The sequence below is a fragment of the Podarcis pityusensis genome, assembly GCF_964106645.2.
Source record: "Podarcis pityusensis genome assembly, chromosome: 6".
NCBI classification, from domain to species: Eukaryota; Metazoa; Chordata; class Lepidosauria; order Squamata; family Lacertidae; genus Podarcis; species Podarcis pityusensis.
In genome coordinates this window covers 73,182,376-73,199,333 of record NC_138030.1, presented here as the reverse complement: position 1 = coordinate 73,199,333, position 16,958 = coordinate 73,182,376, and the positions used below count along the sequence as shown (strand labels likewise).

Below are 16,958 nucleotides of genomic sequence, written 5' to 3'. Positions count from 1 at the left end.
CCCACCCCCCGTACCTTTTACTTATAAATAATCTAAGTGTTCAGGCCCTAATCCTGGGTGAAAATAATTGATCTACCAGCAAATAGCTATTTGGACCTTACATTTCACACATGCACCTCTCTGGGAATTGTATGTAATAGTATCCATCACAGAACTTGCCTGTTATTATTAATTATTATTGTTATTTATTAAATTTGCATGCCACTCTTCATCACAGGGCGATTTGCAGCATAAAAATACAATACCACTGTTAAGTTGTGGGTTGACATAGCAGACAACACAGCGATTTCTCTAAAGCAGCTCTTTATTTTGTAAGCTGGAACTGAACTGAACAGCAAACAGCTCAGCTGGCCTGCTTTTATAGGCAGCCGGCTGTCAACATTGTAGCAACAGCAACCCAGGGTTTCCCGCCTAAAATAACTGACGTGGACCTGAGTGAAAACTATCTACAGTATCCCCCTGCTGGCCCAGGGTGAGAACTTCAGTACTTAACAACCACAAAGTTTCATTCAACGAATCTTTACTCAGTGTAGATCAGACATAGGCAAACTCGGCCCTCCAGATGTTTTGGGACTACAACTCCCATCATCCCTGACCACTGGTCCTGTTAGCTAGAGATGATGGGAGTTGTAGTCCCAAAACATCTGGAGGGCCGAGTTTGCCTATGCCTGGTGTAGATAGACCTGTTGAAATGAATGGGCCTCAGTTGCTTGAATACAACCCGTGATTTCATTAACAGGCCATTAAATTCATTGAGTAACTGTTAGTTGACTATAGGTAAAAAAGGTAAAGGTAAAGGACCCCTGGGCGGTTAAGTTCAGTCAAAGGTGACTCTGGGGTTGCAACGCTCATCTTGCTTTCAGGCCGAGGGAGCCGGTGTTTGTCCACAGACAGCTTTTCCAGGTCATATGGCCAGCATGACTAAACCACTTCTGGTGCAACAGGACACTGTGATGAGTGCCAGAGCGCATGGAAACGCTGTTTACCTTCTCGATGCAGTGGTACCTGTTTATCTACTTGCACTGGTGTGCTTTCAAACTGCTAGCTTGGCAGGAGCTGGGACAGAGAAACGGGAGCTCACCCAGTCGCAGGGATTCGAACCGCTGATCTTCCGATCAGCAAGCCCAAGAAGCTCAGTGGTTTAGACCACAGCACCACCTGCGTCCCCAGTTGACTATAACCCATGATGACCCTACAAGCCACACTTGTCTATAGCTATTCTCATTGCTTCGTGGAGGCAAGAGTTTCCGCAATGTTGGTCCAGCCACTGAAAAGGTCCTGTTTCGTGTCATCATCAACCTCCACTCATCATCTTCCACGCAGAGATACAGAAAGGGTACAATTCAAGCCGGTAAAATTATTTCTGAGTGGCAGCCGTCTATACACTGTTTCCATGGCCAGGACCTGTGTCTTTGCTCCCCACTGCAAAATCCACACTGAGGAATTGAAGGTGTGGAAAATAACAGGCCCTCCTCATGATAAAAACATCCATGACTCATTCATTATGAGAAGAGAAAGAAAGAGATTGTGTGCATCCTAAATGAGAGAAATCCTAAATATCAGAGGTAAATCTCAAGAGTTCAATGGGGCTTATACCCTGGGAAGCATTTCGGCCCAATGTTTCTCTTAAATTCCTCGTGAGCTAGTTTAACAAAAAAACACTTATAAGGAAAATACTTTACGTCTTCCGCAACTGTAATCCTATATGCTTAGGCTTTATGACCCCTTTCCTAGCCCACTACCAAGAACAAATGAAATTTAACGTCCCCATAGACGTTGAGATATAAAATGTTCTATATAGCAATCATGAACCAAACCAAACAGCACACACAAGAAATAGTCTGACATCAGGCATTTAATAGGTAATAATATGTTACATATTGTATATTGTTGTGCGCTGAGATTCCCCGAAGCCTCTCCCAATGACGCTGAAAGCTGATATGATGCATTCTCAGCGATCTCCCCCTTTAGCGTTGATCATCAGCCTGTTAGAGAAGGAAATCATAATCCCCAGGATGATGAACTCACATAGATTCCCTGGAAAAATAAATATCCAACATAAGGCATTAATCAGCCGAGCAGAACTTTTAACCTTTGACGCATACAACTTTAGGTAGGAACAAATTGCATTAAAATTAATTCACCAAAGGCGATACAACTCGTTCCATGGGACATTCTGTTGTAGAATTGAGTTTCAGTTAATTATCATTTTGATAAAAACCCGTAGAAGGCTGGAGCGGGTTTAAAGTTCGGAACAAGTTGGGTGAGGCTTTCGGTGATGAGAGAGCAGGCTTGCAAAAACCTTCTCCTCCCCTGCCAGTGCCACTTCCCAGATCTCTCTCTCTCTTTTTAGAAATTAACTACGGTGTCGGGAGAATGGGGATGATTTCATTGAAAGCATTGCAAGGAAGAATGTGTGTCTGCCTGCCTGATGTTGGCTGACCCAAGACTTTTTGCTGCTTGAGGTGAAAGTCAAAATAATAATAATAATAATAATAATAATAATAATAATAATAATAATAATAATAATATATTTATACCCCGCCCATCTGGCTGGGCTTCCCCAGCCACTCTGGGCAGCTTCCAAAAAAATTATTAAAATACTGTAATACATCAAACATTAAAAGCTTCCCTAAACAGGGCTGCCTTCAGATGTCTTCTAAAAGTCTGGTAGTTGTTCTTCTCTTTGACATCTAGTGGGAGGGCGTACCACAGGGAGGGCGCCACTACCGAGAAGGCCCTCCGCCTGGTTCCCTGTAACTTGGCTTCTCGCAGTGAGGGAACCGCCAGAAGGCCCTCGGCGCTGGACCTCAGTGTCCGGGCAGAACAATGGGGGTGGAGATGCTCCTTCAGATATACTGGACCGAGGCCGTTTAGGGCTTTAAAGGTCAGCACCAGCACTTTGAATTGTGCTCGGGAACGTACTGGGAGGCAATGTAGGTCTTTCAAGTCCAGTGTTATATGGTCTCAGTGGCCGCTCCCAGTCACCAGTCTGGCTGCTGCATTCTGGATTAGTTGTAGTTTCCAGGTCACCTTCAAAGGTAGCCCCACATAGAGCATGTTGCAGTAGTCTAAGCGGGAGATAACCAGAACATGCACCACTCTGGCGAGGCAGTCCGCAGGCAGATAGGGTCTCAGCCTATGTACCAGATGGAGCTGGTAAACAGCTGCCGTGGACACAGATGGTTCTCTCCCTGCCCACGACAGAAACCAACTGAAGTAGCAGCTGAATCTTTCCTCAAAACTGGCTACAAGACAGCATCCTTGGGGGTGGGGGGCATAGCATGGTGGTGGGGCCCCGTGCGCATTTGTTTTAGGGGGCGCTGCACATTTGGCTACTTACACCACCCTTGCCAGCCCTGTGCCACTTTGTGAGGCTGGGATCCGATCTGAATGTTTTGCCAGGCAAATACTGTATTTACCCAGGGAGGCCACACGCACCGTGGGGGTGGGGGTGGAGGTGGAAGGTGAATGGAGTCTTCCATGCCAACCCAGCCCTTGCCATCAACACTGCCAGAACGCACCCCCCCAAACAAAGCCAAGTGTGGCCGCGCTGACACATCCCTTGGATCACCTCAACCTCGCATAGCAGCTCAGGGCTGGCAGGGCAGCATGAGAAGGGATGCCACAGCCATGCACCCTTTGATCCCAGCCTCACAAAGCCTCCTTCTCATGCTTCCCTGCCAGCCCTGAGCTGCTATGCGAGGTTGAGGTGATCCAAGGGATGTGTCAGCGCGGCCACACTTGGCTTTGTTTGGGGGGGGGGTGCGTTCTGGCAGTGTTGACGGCAAGGGCTAGGTTGGCATGGAAGACTTCATTCACCCTCCACCCCCACCCCCACGGTGCATGGGGCACTGGCAAACTACGCTACGCCACCTTAGGGTAGCTGGCCCATTCTCTCATATCTCGTGTTCCTAAAAGATACATACAGTGGTACCTCAGGTTAAGTACTTAATTCGTTCCGGAGGTCCGTTCTTAATCTGAAATTGTTCTTAACCTGAAGCACCACTTTAGCTAATGGGGCCTCCTGATGCTGCTACGCTGCTGGAGCACAATTTCTGTTCTCATCCTGAAGCAAAGTTCTTAACCTGAGGTACTATTTCTGGGTTAGCGGAGTCTGTAACCTGAAGCGTATGTAACCCGAGGTACTACTGTAGTAGGATTCAGCAAAGGAGGCTCCTAGGCCTGTCAGATCATCCTGCCTCTTGGTTACCTGACCTAGAAGCCAAAGGAGTGAGGGGAAATGGTGTCTGTGGAAAACACCATTGACAGACTCCATCAGCAAAGGGTCGGGCATGTGGGAGTTGTAGTCCAACAACAACAACAACAACTAATAATAATGATGATGATGATTTTTTTATTTATATCCCACCCATCTTGCTGGGTTTCCCCAGCCACTCTGGGTGGCTTATAACATACATAAAAACACAACAAAGCATCAAATGTTAAAAAACAAAATATACTATACGAGCAACAAAAATACCCAATAAATCAATAGAAACCAACAACAACAAACAATAATACACTAGAGGGCCACCGCTTCCCCACCTCTGATTTAAAACAGAAATATAGAAATAAAACAGAAATATCTTACCATGGTTGGGAATACAGTGGTGCCTTGGGTTACATACGCTTCAGGTTACATATGCTTCAGGTTACAGACCCAGAAATAGTACCTCAGGTTAAGAACTATGCTTCAGGATGAGAACAGAAATTGTGCCCCGGTGGTGCAGCAGCAGCAGGAGGCCCCATAGCTAAAGTGGTGCTTCAGGTTAAGAACAGTTTCAGGTTAAGAACGGACCTCCGGAACAAATTAAGTACTTAACCTGAGGTACCACTGTACTGCTTGGGTAAACTTATCTGCTTGCACAGTCTGCTTTTCAGGAGCTGCCTGCTAATGGGCAATTTAAAGACTCTTACTTTCTTATTTTTTTAAAAAAAATTGGTCTTTAGACTGCCCTCCAGCTGGAGCTTGTGTGGGGTGAGGAACCTTTGCTGTACTACAACTCCCATCATCCCTGGCCATTGGCCCTGCTTGCTGGGGCTGATGGAGGTTATGTAGTTCAACAACATCTGGAGGGCCAATTGTTCCCCATGCCTAACCTAGATGATGCATTCAATCAGAGAATCATCCTTGGCCAGTCCTTCAAATAGGGGACTGTACTCTGTAAAGTAGGAACCTGGTCAACTTGCTTTTTGTTTTAATCTAATTTTTGTCCTCCGTTATCATCCAGTGTGTTATCTTTTATCCTCATTCCTTTCAGTTGTTGCAAAGGTCTCAAATAGTTTACTCTACGGTAGACCCACTGAAATACTTTAATAAGCACTTAACATTTATTTCGCACCCTTCACAGAAATGTCAGCGAGCACTTCACACTTGGAAACAAACCACGTTAAAAATAGCTGAACAAAATGTCTTCATGCTTTCACATATATACTTTCACAGTTGACATGAGTGGGACTACTTTAAATAAAGTGCACATATTATGCATTTAGGTATATTAATGTATGCAGCAATATATTCCGGTTTGATTTTTATTGGGGTTTTTGTTTGATTTCTGTTGTAAACTACCTCAAGAAAAAGAACATACTAAAAATGAGCATTTCTGTATTATAAATACTCTGTTGAGCCAGTGCAGTCTTTGTCGATCTGGTCCTGCCCCCCCCCCCGAGGGTTTTGAACTACAACTCCCATCATCCCCAGCCAGCATGGTTAATAGTCAGGGATGATGGGAGTTGTAGTCCAAAACATTTAGAGGGTACCATGTTGGCAAAGGTTGGGCTGCTGGCTTTGTTTTCGGCTTCTTCAACCGTGGAAAGGTGGCAAAGTGTGCCTCTGTGGCTGTCTCTGAGCAGTTTTTTTTTTAAAAAAGGTAAAGGACCCCTGGATGGTTAAGTCCAGTCAAAGGCAACTATGGGTTTGCAGCGCTCATCCTGCTTTCAGGCCAATGGAACCGGCATTTGTCCACAACACAACAGAGAGCTGGAAAGGTTATTATTTTGTCCCTTTGCTGCTTATGCTGAAACATCTAAAGGTCAGATCTAGATGCACACAGACATTCTAGTTGACCATGAGATACGTCACAAAAATCTGCCTTCTTCCACATAGCATACTACTCAGAGGCGGGTGGCGCTGTGGTCTAAACCACTGAGCCTCTTGGGCTTGCCGATCAGAAGGTTGGCGGTTCGAATCCGCGTGACGGGATGAGCTCCCGTTGCTCTGTCCCAGCTTCTGCCAACCTAGCAATTCAAAAGCACACCAGTGTGGGAAGGTAGACGGCATTTCCGTGCGCTCCGGTTTCCGTCACTGTGTCCCGTTGCGCCAGAAACGTTTTAGTCATGCTGGCCACATGACCTGGAAAGCTGTCTGTGGACAAACACCGGCTCCCTCAACCTGAAAGCGAGATGAGCACCGCAACACCGTAGTCGCCTTTGACTGGACTTAACCATCCAGGGGTCCTTTACCTTTTAGCTCTACTGATGAAACGGATGACTTTATATCCCTGATAATAAATAGGCTGGAGTGCTGATTTGTTTCAGATTTTGGCAAAGCAATTGCTCATGCCACCCTTTTCGATGTGATTCATGTGTGCACTCAAAGGACGACATCAAAGCCGAAGTCATTTGCATGTGGTCAGCAACTTGTCAGATTCCGAGTTCATACAGAACAAAATTATGCAAAGCTCTTTCCTTTATTTCATTGCTTTTTTCTTTCAGGATGAACTCCTCAGGGAGTTTTTCTTTCCCAGGCTGGTGTTGCTCATTTGTGGAACTCATTTGCACCTTTTAAGATCAGTAGCAATGAGAATGTAAATCCATCTCTCCGGCTCTCTTCTTATTGCCCATGCCCCCCACCCACTGCCGTCCCAATTTCTTCCAACATCGGCTCTTTGACATTTAATGAAAGGCATTATATAAAAGGAAGGAATTGTTCCGCTGTCATGCTATGAATTCCAGCGAAATAGTGGCATTCTAAAGTATTCTCAGTTAATCTCACTTATGACAGGCAGCTTTGTGTGAGAACATGTTCATTAGTTAAAGGTGAACTTGAGAAGTGCACCAGTTTCAAAATGTGCTCAGCTTTCCCAATGAGCATTTAATTTGTTTCTTGGGGAGCCTCTTCCGAGTGCATATTTCTCCTCTCAGTGATGTCACTCTCCCGTGCAAATGCCATAAATCAGAACTGATCGTATGCGAAATACCATATCTATATCTATTGCATAGCCTTACTAATTTCAGACGGCAAAAGCATTTTTTTAAAAGGTGAGGAGGTCATGGGAGAGACTCATTCATGCTAAGAAAGAACTATTTCATTCCTAGAATTGAGCTTCAACTGAAAATAAGAACTGAGAATAGTACCAAACTGTACCTTTACTTGAGCAGCTGTTTATATTATAAAAACAATCTCTAGCAACTGTCTCATGACAACTGAGTCTGTCAAGCAATTAGATAATTTGTACAGTGGTACCTCGGGTTACATATGCTTCAGGTTACATACGCTTCAGGTTACAGACTCCACTAACCCAGAAATATTACCTCGGGTTAAGAACTTTGCTTCAGGATGAGAACAGAAATCGTGCAGCAGCGGCTCAGCGGCAGCAGTAGGCCCCATTAGCTAAAGTGGTGCTTCAGGTTAAGAACAGTTTCAGGTTAAGAATGGACCTCCAGAACGAATTAAATACTTAACCTGAGGTACCACTGTAATTGACTAACCACCTGCTTTTTAACTCATTAATCATTTGCAAAACCATCATTCCAACACGTGTATTTATATATTGGCATATTTATTCACTTGCCTATACAGTATTTATATTTATATTTATATTGGCTGCCCCATAACATAGTTTTTCTATCATAAAAACAATTGCAGCATAAGAATTTCTGGCAGAGACACACCTAAAATCAAATTCACCAGATAACTAAAACTGCTGATTTTAAGACTATAGAAGTAAGGCCCAATGGGTTGTGTCCAATAGTAAAGCTCAGCTAGTGGTATGGCTTCTGTTAGTGGACCGTTAAAGGAAGCAATTTCAGTGATTTCCCCTGCAACCACCCTTCCAACCCCCTAGAGCAGATGTAAGTGGGATGGGGAATCACCAAAAATTGCTTACTGCCCTGTTCCTGCAAACCATGCCATAAGCTCTCCATAAGAGAGAGGATGCCCTAGCTGTGTAAAAGTTTGGTTAGGAAATAGAGCTTTTGAACATTAATGGTTGTTTTCCATCCCCTTGCAAATAAAGATTCTGGGTCTCAGACTTGATCACTTTGGCACACACATTAAGGCTGCTGTGATGAAGTTCACAATCCAGTTTTGATTCCCCAAACATGACTCCCCCCCCCCCCACAAAGGATTCCAGGAACTGTAGCTTGTTAAAGGTACTAGGAAGGATCAACTACAGTTCCCAGGATTCTTTGGGGGAGGGAGTCATGTGCTATAAAAGTACATTAAATGTATGGTGTTTGCAGGACCTTAAATTTGACCCAAAAACGTGTTGATGGCCCTGATACTTAGGAGGCAGGTTTTCATGGAAAACCTAAGAAGCTCCAAGAAGATTAAGTGATAGTTTGATGAAGTGACTCATCCACTTTCCAATACCCTCTAGTAGGCGGTGTGGGTTGGGTGCAGGAAGGTACGGTAACTGTGTGAGAGAGGAAACTAAGAAGATTGCTGTTTGAATGAGACACATCATCAACAACAAACTGAGTTTAGTAAAGATCTCCGGGTGCCCACTGTGTCTCCCTGGAGATCTGATGCCAGAACAGTGGACTTTAGCTGTCTGTTAGAGTCTGTAAGCCGTGTTTCCACCTAGGCTCAACCTATCGTATTTTTCGCTCTGTAAGATGCACCTGACCATAAGACGCACCTAGTTTTAGAGGAGGAGAACAAGAAAAAAAATATTCTCTCCGTCTCTGCTCAGCGTCTCTCCAGCAAAGTGGGAGGAGCAATGGAAGGGGCTCTGTTTTTTCTGCCGCTTCACTGAAGGGGCGCTGCGCAAAGAGGGAAAGCTGCGCAGAGCCTCTCCAGCGAAGTGAAGCCAGGAGAGCAAGAGGGATCAGTGCGCACTGATCCCTCTTGCTCTCCTGGCTTCAGTGAAAGCTGCGCAGCCTGCATTCCCTCCATAAGACGCACACACATTTCCCCTTACTTTTTAGGAGGGGAAAAGTGTGTCTTATAGAGCGAAAAATACAGTATATATTTGAAAATAATCACAAATATTACATATTCCCAGTGAAGCCTGGACCATTAAGACAAATGGGGCATTGCCCCATCAACATCCATCTCAGCCTGTACCCCACCTGCCTGATTTTTTTTTACTTGCAACTAGTCTAGGGGGCAGCACTACCTGTCATCTTCCTCCTGCTCCTTAGTCCCTTAGCTCCAGGGAAACCCAGCCAGATGGGTGGGGTATAAATAATAAATTATTATTATTATTATTATTATTATTATTATTATTATCCCATGATTTCTAGGCATGCGTCCACTACTTTCCCCAGGGAAAATCCACTGTTTATGGCTGAATGGAACAAACATCAAGCAAACAGTGGGTTTCCCCAGAGAAAGCATTTGAAGAAAAGAAAGATGGAGGATGAGGATAAAACTTAAATTAGTTGGCTCTATCTGTCATTGGCTCTAGCTCTACCCTGCTGTTGGCCTCCTGGCCTGCTGCCCATTCCCAATTGGCACCAGCCATCACTGTGTATTCCAAGAAGCCTCCAGTAACCTGGGGCACCCCAAGTTTCGAATTAATGGAAAAACTTCCAGTTGTGACTTTACTCTCAACAAGCACTTGGATCTTTTCCAGGAATTCTGTGAGTAACAGTTAGGACACAGTATTGGAAGTGAAGTCAATTTCAAGCCAGCGAACTGTGTTCCGGTCCTCTGGGTTCTGTGCCCTGATGCACAAATAAAGCTAATACCACAAAATTCCCGAAGTGGAGCAGCCACAAACCCCAATTGAATTAAGGCTAGCACAGGTGCCCTTTATTAATTACTCCGACCAAAAGCTATAGCAGTTTTACAACTCACAAAAGCATGGAATAAAAATATGTCTGGATCATCATTTTTGCATTTTGATCAGAAATCCTTTACAGGATTCTTCTATGGAAGAAAAAGCAATGGTATTGTCATCAGTCTCCAATTAGACACACACACACAGAGGAATTAGTATTTAAATTCAAATCAGATTTCTGAGTATCATCCAATTTCCTTCAATGGGTTTACACTCTAGGATTACGGTCCTAGAGGCTAGAAAATGTTTAACGTTTAAATGTGCAGATACAGCTGCAGCTTACCCTTTTCACTTCAAGTTCATGGGACTTTCCTCTCCCACACCTCTCTGGTCACACAGAAAGATTATGCATCCTAAAAGTAGCAGAGCAGTGATAAGGCAGAGCAGTGGCACGCTGCAACATGCAGAACGTTCCAGAAAGTTCAAAACAGAAAGTTGAGAGAGATTGGCCCCAACTTGTGCCCGACCCTCGTTCTGGCGGCATTCTTGCTTGGGCTTGTTTTATTCACAAATCACACCCTGAGCACATGCCTGATATATGGTATTCCTTGCCACATATTTACCTAAGAGTTTAGAAGTATGAATCTGGAATGACGCTGCCCTGCTGATTCCGCAGAACAGGAGATGTGAAATGAGTGGAAATTATTGGAATATAAGTGGAACCTGCATCAATTCTGCTTAGGGTTACAGCCAGTCATGCCTTATTCCTGATAGTAGAGCCTGAGACTCTGAATCTCAGGGTCGTGCGTTCGAGTCCTACCTTGAGCAAAAGATCCCTGTATTGCAGGGGGTTGGACTAGATGAGCCTCGTGGTCCCTTCCAACGCTACGATTCTGCAATTCCATTCCATTTACACTGCCCTGCTCAGTCATTCATTTTTCTGTAGCTACAATGTACACCCAGTTCTCATTGTGCTTTGTGAGGAGTTCCCCAGCCTAGTTCCCTCCCTAAACTGAAGACAATTTTGTACTCCTTCAAACCTTGGTGTTTCCCCAAGCCTGCTGATACCTTCCCTCTTGTTTGCAGGTGCTGCTGTTTTTGGCTACATCAGAATCTCTTCCCCCTGAAATGATCATTCTGTACTGATATTCCAAAACAAAGCCAAGCCAAATCAAAGCAGCCTGGTTATTCTACCACACTGTCTCTCTCAACATCAACCATAAACGAAGCTGATCCTGATTCAAAACCAGGGTTGCCATTTTTCAAAAAGTAAAAACCAGGACACCCAGAAAGTTGTTGAGCTTTTTTTTTTTTATTACAAAAACGCTAAAAAAACAAACCCAGAATTTTTCAACTGACTTGCCTAAGATCCAGGACAAAGCCCAAAAAGGCTCAACGCTTTTCACTTTTGGGAATATGGCAACCCTAATAAAAGCATTTAAGGGGGGTCTGGATTAGAGCAATGGCATGGGGGGTAAGGTTGGACCCCCCCCCCCGTACCATGGACCTGATCCAAATAAGGGTGGGGAGGCTCTGAATTTAAAAATAAAATTATGTTGGGCAGCCCAAACGCAGAGCTCCAATGTAACATGTAGTTTGAACCTTACTTCCAAATAAATAGCCACAGGATTGGGCTGTGCATGGCATGCCTGAGACTTCGTGCATTATTACACCGGAAAAAGTCTCTCTACCCAATCTGGGAGTTCTGCTTGGCAGCTCAAGTTCTAACTGCTAGACGACGTCCGCTCATTTACTCCTTCATTGCTACAAAATAGGAGCAGTGAGTCATTCACTTAAGATGAGTCAGCATAGAATTGATTAGAAACAGGAGCCTCCCCAGGAATTTGGCTTGTATACTTACTTGATTTTGAGACTCTTCGGCAGTAATCGCTGTTCTGAGTTAATTTCCTCCTAGGCAGATTTTAGTGTCATATTCTTCTTCCAGAGCTAGGGCCAGTGTGGTGCTGTCGTTAGAGTGTCGCACTAGGACATGGGAGACCAAGGTTCAGGGTTCAAATCCCCACTCAGTCAACTACGTGACCTTAGGCTTGTCATGGCCTCTGCCTAACCTACCTCACAGGGTTGTAGTGAAGATAAAACGGGGAGGAAGAAAACTAGGTTATGCCACCTTGAGCAGTTTTGGAGGAAAAGCGGGATTAAAAAATGGAAAGAACAAATGGTCCTGCTCCCGGCATCTGTCCTTCAAAACTCTGCCTAAGAAAGTAGCCAGGAGTTTCCTGGTCTTGGGGAGGGGATAATGAGAACTGCTTAATGCTGGATAAATTGGGATGCAATAACGCTGGTTAGGGATGCGGGTGGCGCTGTGGGTTAAACCACAGAGCCTAGGACTTGCCGATCAGAAGGTCGGCGGTTCGGATCCCCACGACGGGGTGAGCTCCCGTTGCTTGGTCCCTGCTCCTGCCAACCTAGCAGTTCGAAAGCACGTCAAAGTGCAAGTAGATAAATAGGTACCACTCTGGCGGGAAGGTAAACGGCGTTTCCGTGTGCTGCTCTGGTTCGCCAGAAGCGGCTTAGTCCTGCTGGCCACATGACCTGGAAGCTGTACGCCAGCTCCCTCAGCCAATAAAGCGAGATGAGCACCGCAACTCCAGAGTCATCCACGACTGGGCCTAATGGTCAGGGGTCCCTTTACCTTTACTTTACCACTGGTTAAATTGGGACACACGGGGAGGCAAGCTTCTATGGCAGAATGCAAAGGAGCACAGCAGGCATGCTTCTGCCATTCAAGCCGGGGCAGGAAAAACTTTTTCAGCATGAGGGCCGCATTCCCTTTGGGGCAGCCTTCCGAGGGCCACAAGTCAATGGTGGGCAGGGCCAGAGGCAAAAGTGGAAGGCCTAATATCAATGTTACCTTTGTAATATAGGCTAGTTTCTATACCCCTTCCTATCTTCCAAGTGAATGACATGAACAGATTTCAAGGATGCATTTTCGTTGTCCCCGAAGGGGGCAATGACAATAAAGATATTATTATTATTATTATTATTATTATTATTATTTTCAGCCAAGGGGTTCTGAGGGCCAGGGAGAGAGGCTGGGAGGGTAGCATTTAGCCACCTGCTCTGAGGTTTCCCATCCCTGCTTTATTGTACAGGTTGACTGTCAGTATTATACTTAAGTTTATATTATATCAGGGTCGCAATGAATACTTTTGGGTGTAAAAGTTAATGAGTTAGGCATTCTAAGGATTACCTGGAGCACCTGATGGAGAATCTCGGGGCGGGGGAAGGAGGAAATCCTGTCTTCCCCCATCCTCTGTCCTATCACTCCACTCCTTTTATCTATTTGTCAATTTAATTGTGTCGTTTTGGGATTTGGGCATCATGAGGTTGGGGCTCTGAAAGGGTGGCAAGATGGGAAGAGGTGAGAGACACCGTTTCATGAGAAAGGGTTGTGGAAGATAAAGATTGGATTTATTATGTAGAAAGGTTCCGGGAATATAAGTTGTTGTATTAGATTTAAAATAATAAAAACTGAATTAAACTAAAGAGAAAAGTCAGAGCGGGGATTTGTAACAGAAACAAGGGGGCGATTCACTTTGTTCTGTACTGGGAGTAACTAACTGTCCCTATTGCAACTGGAGAAATCTTAACGTGGTGGTGGGGATGCGAAGAATAAATCATGTTTAAATACTTGCAGTCTCGGTTCTGCATTGTCATGTACGATCCAGCTGTTAATGATTTGAATCTTTTGTTGCGTGCAGTTCCTGTCTGGGGGAGTAGCAGTTATGCAACACAGTATGAAAATCCCATTGAATCCTGCAGGAATGCAGTGTTGACTTTAAAGCTGCAATCCTAAACCGCCTTTCTAGCAAGTTCTCTTGAACTTAAGTGAAGTTTGCTCCTGAATAGACATACCGGTACATAGGATTGTGCTACGCAACAAGCCACCAAGAACCAGTCTAAAATTCATTGGTCAGGAATGAGTTGGTTCGCTGGCAGAATATTTCCTTGGTGGGGGACAGGGCAGTTGGTGTAAAGAAAGATATTTTTTTAAATTAAAAAAAAGCTGAAGAATTTTGTTGGTTTCCACAAAGCTCCACAATTTTTGTGGTTTCCTTAAATTCTCAACAATTTCAGCGACTCCCCCCCCCCCAAAAAAAAACACCTCAACAATTTTGTTGGTTTCCTTAAAAGGCAGAAATGACGCCTGCGGGGAATTTCTGAAATGTGCCGCTTTGTCCTGGATCTTAGCAAGTCAATTTGGCGTTTTGGTAAGAAAAAATATATCTCAACAATTTTGGGGGTGCCCTTAAAAAAACATCTCAACAATTTTGGGGGTTTCCTAAAAACAACTTTTGGGGTGTCCTGGTTTTTACATTTTGAAATATGGCAACTCTACTCAAACCTGGCAGCGGAATTCTGCACCAGCTGGACATGCCCGGGGGGGGGGGGGAGGGGGAGATGCAAATGTTGCAATGACTAATTTCAGAAGTTTTGAGTTGGAGAAAGTGATAAATCCGACTTGTCCGGCGGCGACTTTTAACCTAGAGAGGTTCCCGCTGGGAACGGCTAGGGAAGCTGTCCGGATTTAGGAAGACTGAGCTGGAATATTGCACAGTGTGTTTTTAAACAGCCGGGACCGGGAAGAGAGGGGGGGAGTAGCGGCGGAGACGCAGCCCCAAGCCGAAAGACCCGGGTCTTCCCACGTTTCCTCCCGCCACGAGGACTCTCCCCCCACCCCCAAATAAAAATCTGGAGGCCGTGAGAAAGCGCCACTGCAAGCGTACAGCTACCCCGTGCACCCTCCGGGGCTCCCCGAAGGGGACTGAAAGACCCGCCGAGGCGCGCGAGGGGAGAAAGAGCGAGAGGGGCGTGTCCCCCGCGAGCCCCGCCCCTCCGCCCAATGGGAAGCCTTCTCTGCTCTGAGCGGCGGGGCCGCCCGCCACTCCCGTCCGTTCCTCCGGTTCTCCTCAGAGAGACTTCATCGGAGAGTCTTCGCCGCCGCTTCCTCCGGACTGAAGGAGAGGCAGAGCCGGGAGAAAAGGGGCATCGCGCTCCGAGAGGAGAACTTCGGTTATCTGCCAGGTAGGAGCCCGGCGTGTGTGGGGTGTTTGTGGGGAGAGTGTGGGGCATGGCTGGGGGGGGGGGGGTTGGGGAGGGAAGCGGCGGCGCCGTGTGGACGCAAATGCGGGGCAGTCCCGGGATAGAGACGTTTCTGAGCCGCGCGGTGTGTCCGCTTCGGCCCACGAAACCACCTTCTTCAACCCGTCCCGAAGACCTGAAGCCCCTCGGAAGAAGCTGGCCAACCTCCGTCTCTTCTTCCTTCCTGAGAACAGCATAAGACGAAGAAATCCTCCCGCGAAGAAAAGTCACGTTTTGTGTTTCCACCCTCGCGGGAAACATGTCCTGGTAGCAGGGGTGGATTTTTTTTTTAATGGGAACAAAATCGGAAACCCCTCACGAGTGGGGGTAGTTTAATATATAGGTTCGTTTCTGAGAGGAGCAAACGGTTTTGGTTTATGCCAGGCGACTTTTTATACGCCGAGAGGAGTCGCTTCCTTGGCGCAGGAACTCTTGCAGGATTGGAGATCCGAGGGAGACAACAAACAACAACAACAGAAATATCGTGAGTCCTAAAAACACACACACGGCAACAACAGAAAGACCGTGCAACCTGAAAAAGAGAGACAAGGCATGCACTTTTGAGAGTCAAGAAAATCTTTCATGAAAATAAATCTGTAAAAAAGACAACAGCGACACACTAATGGATTTAGCTAAAAGCCATCGCAAATCCAGTTAGAGATCCGACAAACAAAATGAAATAAAAAGTAAAAACCGGTGTGTGTGTGTGTGTGTGTGTGTGTGTGTGCAACATATCAGATCAGTCAGTCCCCTTGCACAATCTGCAGCATGGTCTTTAATGAAAGCAGCAGGAATACTTTTAAAATAAACCCTCCTTGCCCCCCCCCCCAAAAGTGCATCGACTCAGTGGGAGCTTTTGAGCGAAGTTCACAGTAGGAAATTGTCTGTTTCTGTGATGGAAGTTGATCTTTTACATCAATTCATTTTTTAAAATTTGTCTTTTTGATTCTGTGCAGTTGTGCATTCAGGCACGTGCCCAAAGCAGTTCTTATGGCGTTCTGTGTGTTGTTTACTATTGCGCAACTGCTACTATTATGCTTCTGAGTTTTTGGCTATGATTTCCCTTTTGATTTGTGAAGCATCTGAACTATGCTGCTCTTGCTGTGTTTACATTTTGATAAAAAGTTTCTGGGACCATACTCCCATATAACAGCAATACATCACTGTTTTTAAATGGTGTAGCCAAAACATCTTAGCGTAATGCTTCATTTTCTTTACTTCTTAAAACACCAATGTTAGGTGAGTTTTGTTCACAGCTTGTTGCAGGCTTTTTGTGTGATCCCGGGAAGGTTTGTAAACTTTGTGTTGTGGGTGTGGACCAGGAATAAATGAAATCAAGTGGATGAATACTATTGAAGAGCTCTGGATGGACGGAAACTTAGGCTGCACACCTACTTAAGAATAAGCCTAGTTGAACTTGCTGGGGCTTGCTTTTGCGTAAACTTGCATAGGATTGGACAGTTGGACATGCCTTTTAACTCTCCTGGGAGCACTAGTATATTGGCATTTAAATGAGTGTGTTCAAGAAAGTTCAAGAAAGTTACATTCTCAGTCTCATGTTCACTTACTTGGGAGTAATATCCACTGAATACAGTGAGTTATTTGGAGTAAACTTGCATACAGCTGGGCTGCCAGGCAGTGTCATTCCAGGACGGCAAGAGCAAGTTTGGTTTATGAATTTTCGAGTGTAGGTTTGCCATTTGTGGTTTTGTGGTATTGACTGAATTGGACAGAGCAACAACCAGCATAATATGTCGTTTGGACGAGTTGTACAAAATTATATCCTTCTGATTATTGCTGTTTCATTCTTGTGGCTACATCTTTCAGTGCAGAAGGATAACACTGTAAGTTAATACAGCTTTGCATGTCTGGACTGTTTCTATCAAAAGTTTGTAGCCAATGTAT

The 16,958-nt window shown here is 45.2% G+C and overlaps 1 protein-coding gene and 2 long non-coding RNA genes across 6 annotated transcripts in view; 2 read left to right on the top strand and 1 right to left on the bottom strand.

Moving 5' to 3' along the window:
* Nucleotides 1-1,837: 1,837 nt before the first annotated feature.
* Nucleotides 1,838-13,915, bottom strand: LOC308478768. 3 transcript variants are annotated; one of them, XR_013987244.1, is made up of 4 exons: nucleotides 13,603-13,915; nucleotides 11,812-11,933; nucleotides 10,294-10,363; nucleotides 1,838-2,037 (listed from the first exon to the last, which is right to left on the bottom strand). It is a non-coding gene; the product is annotated as an uncharacterized lncRNA (long non-coding RNA). The 3 variants fall into 3 exon arrangements; XR_013987245.1 differs by having other exon boundaries at nucleotides 13,162-13,914; XR_013987246.1 differs by lacking the exons at nucleotides 11,812-11,933; nucleotides 13,603-13,915 and having other exon boundaries at nucleotides 10,294-10,764.
* On the top strand, nucleotides 7,811-10,374 carry LOC308478805. The gene is made up of 3 exons (XR_013987295.1): nucleotides 7,811-8,822; nucleotides 9,327-9,401; nucleotides 10,289-10,374. It is a non-coding gene; the product is annotated as an uncharacterized lncRNA (long non-coding RNA).
* A 936-nt stretch (nucleotides 13,916-14,851) lies between the features above and the next one.
* Nucleotides 14,852-16,958, top strand: part of TGFBR3 (transforming growth factor beta receptor 3) — a 146,721-nt gene continuing 144,614 nt past the window's right edge. For both annotated transcript variants that reach the window (XR_013987217.1, XM_081008608.1), the window contains exon 1: nucleotides 14,852-14,996. The gene's annotated coding sequence lies outside the window, so the exon portion shown is untranslated. The remainder of the gene's footprint in view (nucleotides 14,997-16,958) is intronic.